Source organism: Rhinolophus sinicus, chromosome 8 (genome assembly GCF_057876585.1).
Source record: "Rhinolophus sinicus isolate RSI-liver-muscle chromosome 8, RSI-T2T, whole genome shotgun sequence".
Classification (NCBI taxonomy): Eukaryota; Metazoa; Chordata; class Mammalia; order Chiroptera; family Rhinolophidae; genus Rhinolophus; species Rhinolophus sinicus.
In genome coordinates this window covers 37257645-37267318 of record NC_142508.1, presented here as the reverse complement: position 1 = coordinate 37267318, position 9674 = coordinate 37257645, and positions in this window count along the sequence as shown.

Genomic DNA, 9674 nt, shown 5'->3' with positions numbered 1-9674 from the left:
TTTGAGGTTAGGACGGTGAGTACCTTTGAGGGAGGGAGGATGGGATGGAAGGGCTTCTGGGAGGCTGGGCACGTTCCTTTCTCCATCTGGCTGCTGATTACACGGATGTAGTCACTTCATAGAAATGTACTGAGCTGGACACTTGTACTTTGTACATTTTCTCTGTGCATATTATATATATTTAAAAACGTTTACTTTTTAAATTAAAGTAATTCATAATTGTGTTAGTTTTCTAAGGCTGCTATAACAAATGACCACAAACTTAGTGGCTTAAAACAACACAGATTTATTGCCTTAGCGTTCTGGAGATCAGAAGTCCACAGTCAGTCTCACTGGGCAAAAACCAAGGTGTGTTCCTTCTGGAAGCTCTACCTTTTTCCAGTTTCTAGAGGCCACGTGCATTCCTTGGCTGTGGCCTCACATCACTCCAACCTCTGCTCCCCCGTCACATGGCTTCCTCTGACTCTGACCCTCCCATCTCCCTCTTATAAGGACGCTCCTGATTCTGTTTACATTGGGCCCACCAGGCAATCCAGGATCATCTCCCCATTTCAAGGTCCTTAATTTAGTCACATCTGCAAAGTCCCTTTTGCTGTGTAAATCAACACATTCCCCAGGTCCCAGGGATTAGGACCCGGGCAGAACAAACTGTCTGCCACCGTGATCATGGAAGAACAGGTGGAAAATAGAGGAAAGCAGAAAAAAATTTCCATACTCTCACCTTCCAAATACAATCACTCCTTAACAGCTTGGTGCATTTCCACTTAGTCCTGAAAAGCATAGTTACAGTCATACTTTGTATAAAATGTGTGCATTCTGCTTTTGTTCATTGAACATTACCTTCCCAGCATTTGCATGCTAACATGTATTCTTCAAAATGTCATTTGAAATGGCTGTGTAATATTCTATTGAGTTAGTTAACTTAACCATTCCCTTCTAGTTGGATACCCTGGTAATTTCATTAAACAAAAAACCTATTATAAATACATCACAGTGAACCTCTTTGTATATAAGTCTCTGTGACTTTCAGGTAGATTTCCAGGCTTTTCAAGCATGAACATTTTTCCTACATTGACATCTACAGCCAAATTGCTTTCCAGAAGGGTGATAGCAATTTACATTCCGACAGTGTGTATGGGCCTGAATGTCTGTTTTGCTGCTCTCTCACCAGCGTGCAGGAGAACCTTAAAACATTTGTTGCTCATTTGATGGGCAGAAAAAAGAACCACTGAGTTGCTTTAATGTTGTGCCCATGGGCTTTGTCAAAAGGAACCAAACAAAACAGTTAATGTGAAAATCACTTTAGCTTTCACTGCAAAGTTTTGTTAATATGCAGTAATTCAACTCTTAGGAACTTACATTAAAGAAACAATCAGAGAGGTAGGCAAAAATATACGTACAGAGATGTGTATCATTTGTTAATAGCCAGATTTGAAAACAACCTAAGTGTTAAAAATTAATAGAGTATGTGTGATCTTGGGGAAGTCGTGGTACCTGTATCCTATTGTTTTTATTTCTAATCACTCTTGCCTTATCTATTTGTTAATCATTCATTCATTCATTCAGGTCATCGATGGAGTAAGTTTGTGCTGGCAGCTGGGGATATAGTGAAGAACGAAACAGCGCGGAACAAAGAAGCTACCATCGTGAAGCTCACAATGTTTACTAGGAGACTGATGGACCTCACTGAAGGATCCCTTCACTTCAGTTTTCCCATCTTTAGAATGGGAGAGTTGGACAAACAAACACAGCACTTAGCTCTGTGCGTGGTCACATGACTTGCTTTGGCCAATGGCATGTGAGTGGAAACAACAGTGTGTCCATTCTGAGTCTAGGACTTAGTAGGTCTTGCATGTTGCCATTAGTCCTCTTGTGTCTCTGCTGTGGCCTCCAGAAGCCTTCAGTCGTAGCTGACCCTCCCTCGGCCTGGGCCCCACAGCGCTCCCCCTGGAGCAGCCCTGAGCCAGCTAGCCCTGCAGCTGAGGGCAGAGTGGCCCTGGACAAGCCAGGCTGATCAGCTGATACATAAGCAATAACACATGATTATTATTTGAAGTTCCTGAGTTTCTGGTGTTCATTGTATGGCACTAGCTGAAAGTTGCAGGAAGTGCTTATTGAAATTAAAATGAACATATCCACATGATCTGATAATGCCCCTTCTTAGTGACCCTAAGAAACACGCATGTACCCAAGGAAACTTGCGACACTCTTTGTAAGAGCAAAGAAACCAGAAAGAACCCAGAAGTCCAGCAACAGGAGAATGAATAAAGAAACACGAGTTTTCTGCAGTACCACTGTGGCTCTTACAAGAAATGGTACAGAGCGATTTAAATAAATCTGGATAGATTTCCAAGCCATATTGTTGAGTTAAAAAAGCAAGCTGCAGAACAATATGTACAGTATGATCCCATTTATGTTAAAACACACTCACATGCTTGCTCAAAACAATTCTACTCATTTACTATACAGTACTATGCATACACGATATTCCTAAATATACAATATATACACACTTTTAGACAAAGATCTGGAATGACCCACCATAAGCTGATAACCATGGTTACTGCCAGGGAAGAGACCTAGATTGGCAAGAGGTGACCAAAGGGGACTTTAGCTTTATTGTAACACTGGTTTTAAAAAGCAAAGACAATCTATCTGTATATTACTTACACAATTGAAAAATAATTCCCTAAAAGGAAAGAAATATACTGGGGGTGCCAAAAATATGTATACACATGACTTGTATTCATCTTTTGTTATCAGTATATATTGAGTATTATAATTTTAATACAGTTTTTTCTTTTCTTAAAATGTGTATACTTTTTTTTCACCCTCTGTATATGACTATACATATATACATGATTCTATGGATAGAAACCTAAGGTTCATTTTAAAAGTCCTTTAAAGGCAGACAGGTCTGAATTCAAATCCTGCCTTTGCCACCAGCTAACTGTGTGACACCAGTCACTCTATCACTCTGAACTTCTGTTTTCTCATATATAAAATGGGGTTATGGTAAATAGGGTTATCATAGAAAATATAATAATGCATGTAAAGTTCCAAGAATCGTGTCTGACAGGTAGTATGTATTCACTTAAGTGCTCATTCCTTTCCCTTTGGTTTCCCAGCCCCTCCTAACCCGAACCTTGCTTCTAAACCAGGAGTCAGACACGGAGGCTGCTCGGTGGGTACCTCTTCAGCATTTATCCCATCTATGGTAGGTAGAACAAAGGCTCCCCAAACATGTCCTAATCCCGAGAATCTGTGAGTATGTCAGTTTAGATGGTGGAGGAGAATTAGGTTGCTGGTTAGCTGGCTTTCAGGTAGGGAGAGTAGCATGGATTATCTAAAAGGGGGCTCCAATGTAATCACAAGGTCGTATTTCCACCAGGAGGAGAGAGCCTGTGTGAAGAGAAGCCAATCGGAGGAGTTCAGGGCTCAGAAACGTAAAGAGGTACCTTCCTGATGTTATCATGTGGACTCCTGCCTGGATCCATGCTTGAAGTTTTGGGCTAGCCAGGACTTTTCATTTACATGAGTCAAAAAAATCAACCCCTCCCCTTTTAAAGCCAATTTGAATTGGAGTTTTTGTCCTTCGCAGGTGAAATCATCGTTTGAGACTCTGATGAGCTAGAAACCCTTTCTCTGGAGAAAAACACATGCAGACAACCCTTCGTATACAATTTTGGGGGAGCTTCTGACCCCCTGAAGTCAGGCCCCAGGTTATGAAGTTCCGCTCTGTTCCAAACACAAGCCGCCAGCAAAGCATCAAAGAGAAGGAGAGAAGAGAGAATGTCTTCAGGGAGTCCAGAATTCCTCACTGCATTCCTGCAGAGGAGCTTTGATCATAGTCTAATGATTGGACCAGGGAATTAAAGGTGGGAGCTCTCTGTGGAAGATGCAAAAGGTTCTTTGGGATAATTTCACTCTTAGCTTCCTTGAGGAAAATCTCTCAACCCTCCCCACCCCTCTTTTAGGATCTACTGGAGGGAGGATGTAGGATGGGGAAAAGTCAACATTTCTTGAATCTCCTTCCTGGATTTTTTTCTCTCTCTTTTCTCTCCTCTCACACTTGGGACAACTAAAGATCAGAGAGGTTTAGTGAATTACCCAAGATACACAGCTAATGTGTGACAAAGGCTTTCGCTTTCAATTCTGGCCTAGTTTGCTTTTACGTATAAGGAATCCTTCCATGGCTTGCCTTTCCTTAGACTAAGAAAGACACATTTCACTATGGCCAAAGGCCTCACATATGTACTTTGGCCCCAGCCTCAAAGTGCCTATTTTGAGTCCCTGTCCCTTTTATTCATTATGCTGCCTTCAGCTACAATGGCTTTCTTTCTGTCCCTCAAATGCCCCAAACATGCTCCTTTTCCGCTGCCCTTCCTTCTGCCTGGAACCAATACTGGACAATCCAAGGAGCAGACCAAGTACATATTCAAGGACCAGCAAAGGATGGGCTCTCCAAAAAAAAGATCTTTAGGACAAATTTTAATATTGCAAAGAAGCCATTACGGGAAAAACCAGAACATGGATTCCCTTTCGTTTCATTATTTAGTATTTTTAAAATGAATATTGGCCTAGCATTGTCTATACTCTCCTTGTCAGGTTTTGCTATCAAAGTTAGGCTAGCCTTAGAGTGACCAGTCTCTGGAAGACTTTGCACGATACTGGAATTATTTCTTAAGTGTTGAGCAGTGACAATGTCTGGACCCTAAATTTTCTTTGTGGTTATTTTTTTTTTAAGTTATGGATTTGATTTGTTTAAATAGTTTTAGGACTAATGCTAAGTTTCTTCTTGAGTCATTTTTGGTAAGTTATAATTTTCTAGGGATTTGTCCATTCCTTCTGTATTTTCAAATTAATTAATATAAAGTTGTTCTTAATATCCAATTTTTACCTTGTTAGTATCTGTAGCACCTGTAGCAATGTTCCCTTTGTAATTCTTGATATTGGCTAGTTGTCCTTTTTCTCTCTTTATCACTGGAGGTTTGACAATTTTACTAGACTTTTCAAGGAACCAACTTTTGGGTAATTTGCTCATCCCTATTGTATGTTTGCTTTCTGTTCCTTTCTTTCCTCGGAGTCAGGATTTGTTTTAAATTAGTTTCTGGTGTACAAAGCAATGTAATAGTTAGACATTTACACCCCTCACAAAGTGATAACGCTCCCGCCCAATCTACTACCTGTCTGACATCGTATACAGCTGTTACAATTCCTTTGCCTGTCCTCACGATGCTGTACTCCACATCCTGTGGTCACATATACATAGAGAGAGTGCCAAAAAAATGTATACAGATTTGAAGATAGGAAAAAACTGTTAAAATTGTAATACTCAGTTTATACCGAAAATTAAAGATGAATACAAGTCACGTTTGACTTCTGCAATTACAAGAGGTGCTCAAAGTGGTTCCCATCAGCGTCCAGACACTTCTGATTACGGCGAACTACTGCTTGAGCAACGTTGACCAAAGTGTCCACTTGTATATATTTTTTGGCACCCTCGGGGTGTGTGTGTGTGTGTGTGTGTGTGTGTGTTTAATTATAGTTGACATTCAATATTATTTTACTTCAGCTTCAGATGTATAGCGTACTGGTCAGGCATCTACACAGCCTATGAAGTGATCCCCTTCATAAGTCCAGTGCCCATCTAACACCCTGCATAATCTTTACAGCATTATTGATTATATATATTCCCCATATTGTATTTCATATCACCATATATCTGAGTCTTTTTCTGTTTAGTTTGCATGTTTATTCTGTTCTTTAGATTCTACATATAAGTGAGATCATATGGTATTTGCCTTTCTCAGTCTGACTTATTTCACTTAGCTCCTTTTACTCTTTTCGGATTTATTTTGCTATTCTTTTTCTAACTCCTTGAGATAGATGCTAAAAATTTCCCTCTAAGTACTGCATTACTGTATCACACAAATTTTAGTATATAGGTAGTATTTTTGTTATTGTGCAGTTCAAAATGTTTTCTAATTTCCATTAAGACTTCTTTGTTGGCTCAGGGGCTATTTTAAACAGCATTTCTTAATTTGTAAGTGAGGATTTTAAAGTTATATTTTTGGTATTAATTTCTAACTTAATTTTATTGTTGTAAAAGGCATATTCTGTTCGATTTCAAACATTTGAAATTTGTTGATACTTGCTTTATGACCCAGAATAAGATCAGTTGTTCTAAACGTACTGTCGGTACTTTTTTTTTTTTTTTTAAAGATTTTATTGGTGAAGGGGAACAGGACTTTATTGGGGAACAGTGTGTACTTCCAGGATTTTTTTCCAAGTCAAGTTGTTGTCCTTTCAATCTTAGTTGTGGAGGGCGCAGCTCCAGGTCCAGTTGCTGTTGCTAGTTGCAGGGGGCACAGCCCACCATCCCTTGTGGGACTCGAGGAATTGAACTGGCAACCTTGTGGATCAGAGCCCACTGGCCCATGTGGGAATCGAACTGGCAGCCTTTGGAGTTAGGCGCATGGATCTCTAACTGTCTGAGCCACGGGGACGGCCCTTTTTTTTCCCCTTTTAATGTAATGCAGCTAGTGGTTACATTCTATGCATGTTCATGAGGTCAAAATTTTGTTTTTCAAATATTCTGTAACCTAAATAATTTTTTTCTGTTGGTTCTATTATTTATTGAGAAGTGGGTTCAAATCTTTCACTGTGATTTATCTAGTTTTCTTCTAAGTTTTGTCAATTTTTACTTTATATGTTTTGAGGCTGTATTGTTAGGTGCATACAACTTTAAAATTTTTGAAACTTTCTGGTGAATTGAACCTTTTGTCATTAAAATATCTTTTTACCTCTAGTAATTTTTTTGCCTTAAATTATATTTCATGTGATAATTATAGCACAGTAGCTTTATTTTGATATTTGTACAATATATCCCTTTCTATGGTTTTACTTTCAGTTTTTCTATATTCTTGTGTCTTAAATGTATCTTGTAAATATCCAGAGTTGGATTTTTAAAAATCCCATCTGCCAATCATTTTTTTATATTAATATATTTATTTTTTATGTCCTTAATTTTATTTTTTAAACTACAGTTGACATTCAATATTATTTTATATTAGTTTACAGCATAGTGGTTAGACATTTATATAATTTAATAAATAATCCCTGTGACTAGTCTAGTACCCACCTGACACCATACATAGTTATCACCATATTATTGACTATATTCTCTATGTTATATTTTACATCCCCGTGACTATTTTTAAACTACCAATTTGTACTTCTTAATCCCTTCACCTTTTTCATCCAGCCTCTTAACCCCCTCCCATCTGGCAATAACTGATGGTTATCTGCCAATCTTTTAACAGGAGTATTTAGTCCATATACATATAATGAAATTACTGTTATATCTAAGTTGAAATTTACAATCTAATATTTTTGCACTTGCTATTTTTCTATCTGCTCTTTTTTTTTTCTCATGTCTTTCCTTTCAAATTCATTAATTTCTATCATTTCATTACCCCAGATACTAGTTTTTAAGTAATAAATTCTATTTCTTTTAGTGTTTATCCTAGAAATCAAAACTGACAAACTAACTTAACAATCTTAAAAGTAATCAACACCTTTACTTGTTTCTTAGACAACATATAACCCCTCGTAACGTGTTTTTGTTATGTGTTTACATTTTATCTTTCTTTAATATACAAGACATCATTATTATTGTTATTATTATTTTACACAGACAAAATTTGTTCAGATTTATTTACATATTTTTCACTTTCTTTGTTTTTTTTATTTCTTCTTGCATCTCAGATATTCCATCTGGGATCCACTTTTTTTTCTGCCTAAATTATATCCTTTAGAATATCTTTTGCTAAGGATCTGCTCCTAGTGGTAAACTCTCCTCAATTTTTTAAAACCAAAAATGTATCTTGACCTTATTCTTGAAATTTATTTTTCACTGGGTATAAAATTGGCAGTTATTTTCTATCCACATATTGATCTTATCATGGTTTCCATTGTTATTGTTGAGAAGTCAGTTGTTATCTAACTATTGGTCTTTTGAAGAACATCTGTTTTCTCCACTGAGATCTTTTTGCTTCTGGTATTCTTCAAATATACAACGATGTTTCTAGGTGTGAATTTCTTTATATTTATCCTGCTTGTAATTCATTGGGTTTCTAGAATCTTCAGATTAGTTTCTCATCAATTTTAGAAAATTTGAAAATTCCACTATTACTTCTTTAAATATTCCTTTGGCCATATTTTCACTCTTCTTTCTTTTGGGGTCTTGGAATAAATATAGATAATACTCTCTCACTTTATTCTTCACGTCTCTTAACTTCTTTTCTACGTATTCTGACCTGTCTCTTCATGATGCATTGTGAATAATTTCTTTTGACCTGTGTTCCTTGGAAAATATGTTTACAAGAATGATTTGAGGCCTTTAATGAAGTATCTTTTCACCAGAGAACACTTTTTGTGTGTGTTATTATCAAAGCTTAGAAACACTACTGGTCTGAGACTAAACTAAATTCACAACCTGAGGTCTTTTGGACCACCCATGTAATGGACTGGAAATTCACAAATGAGGGTTAATTTACTTCTAGTTTCCCTTACCTTGAAGGTATAGCCATTGCTTTTCCAGATTACTGTGGACTCCCAACCTTGGGTGAGCCCTGAGTTTTTTCATTCTCATCTAAGAAACCATCAAAATAAAAGTTCAAATTTGCCAGGAGTGTAACATTCCCTCAGGGCTGAAATACTCTGATTACCTCTCTGGGTTCTAAATTTCCCTTCAGTTACGGCCTGACACATTGTGAGTACTCAACATTTGTTGAATGTATGAATGAAAAAAAGAGCAATTTTGCAATCTCTTTTTGCTGAGGCTACAATGGGCCAAAGCAAGACAACTGGGAGATTCAGACACACAGTTATAAATCTAGAATCTGTGTGGAGACTTTTAAAAGCACAATCCCAAATCAAGGTCACAACTTACCAGAGTGGCGTAAAGAGGTAAGCTCGAGCCTCCCTGGTTTTCAGTACTCTCCAGGGTCAGGTATTAAGCTGGATAGTGGGTCACAGTTGGTATTCATGGATTGGTATGTCCCTTTTAGTCTTTCTGGGACTTTGTTCACTTCCCCACCAATTTTTGCTTTTGTCTGTCACCTTACCTCTCACTGGGTCTCAGGTAACTCTGACTCTCCCATTTCCTTTCTCTTTGCTCTTGTCTTTCTATTCATCTCTCTGACTTGATCTCTGTCTTTGTGTCCCTGTCTTTCTCTGTTGTGTCTTGGTAAAGTTGTCCTTCTGTCTCTAACTCCCTGTATAAGACACAATTCCCACTGTTCTGACTCTGTCCGCACCCATACTCCCTAACTTTATCTCCAATATATCTGCCAAGCTAACCTCTCTCCTGGTCACCAATGCCTCTGTCTCTGCCCCACTCCCCTTTCTTGTCTCTATGCCTGTTATGTTTCCACATGTCTCCATCACTGTCCTTTCTGTCACCATCCCTCTTGCTTTTATGTCTTCATCTGTTGCTGTGTCATTGCATGTGCCGTTACTCCCATTCTGGATGTCACCACTATTGCTTTCCACTCTAAGTTTGTGCATTACTGCCCTTCCCTCTTCTGTCTCTGTCTCTTCTGTCTCCTCCAACTCTGAATCCTCCATCTCTGTCCTCTGTTCTTCTTTTCCTCCGTTTCTGTCATGGT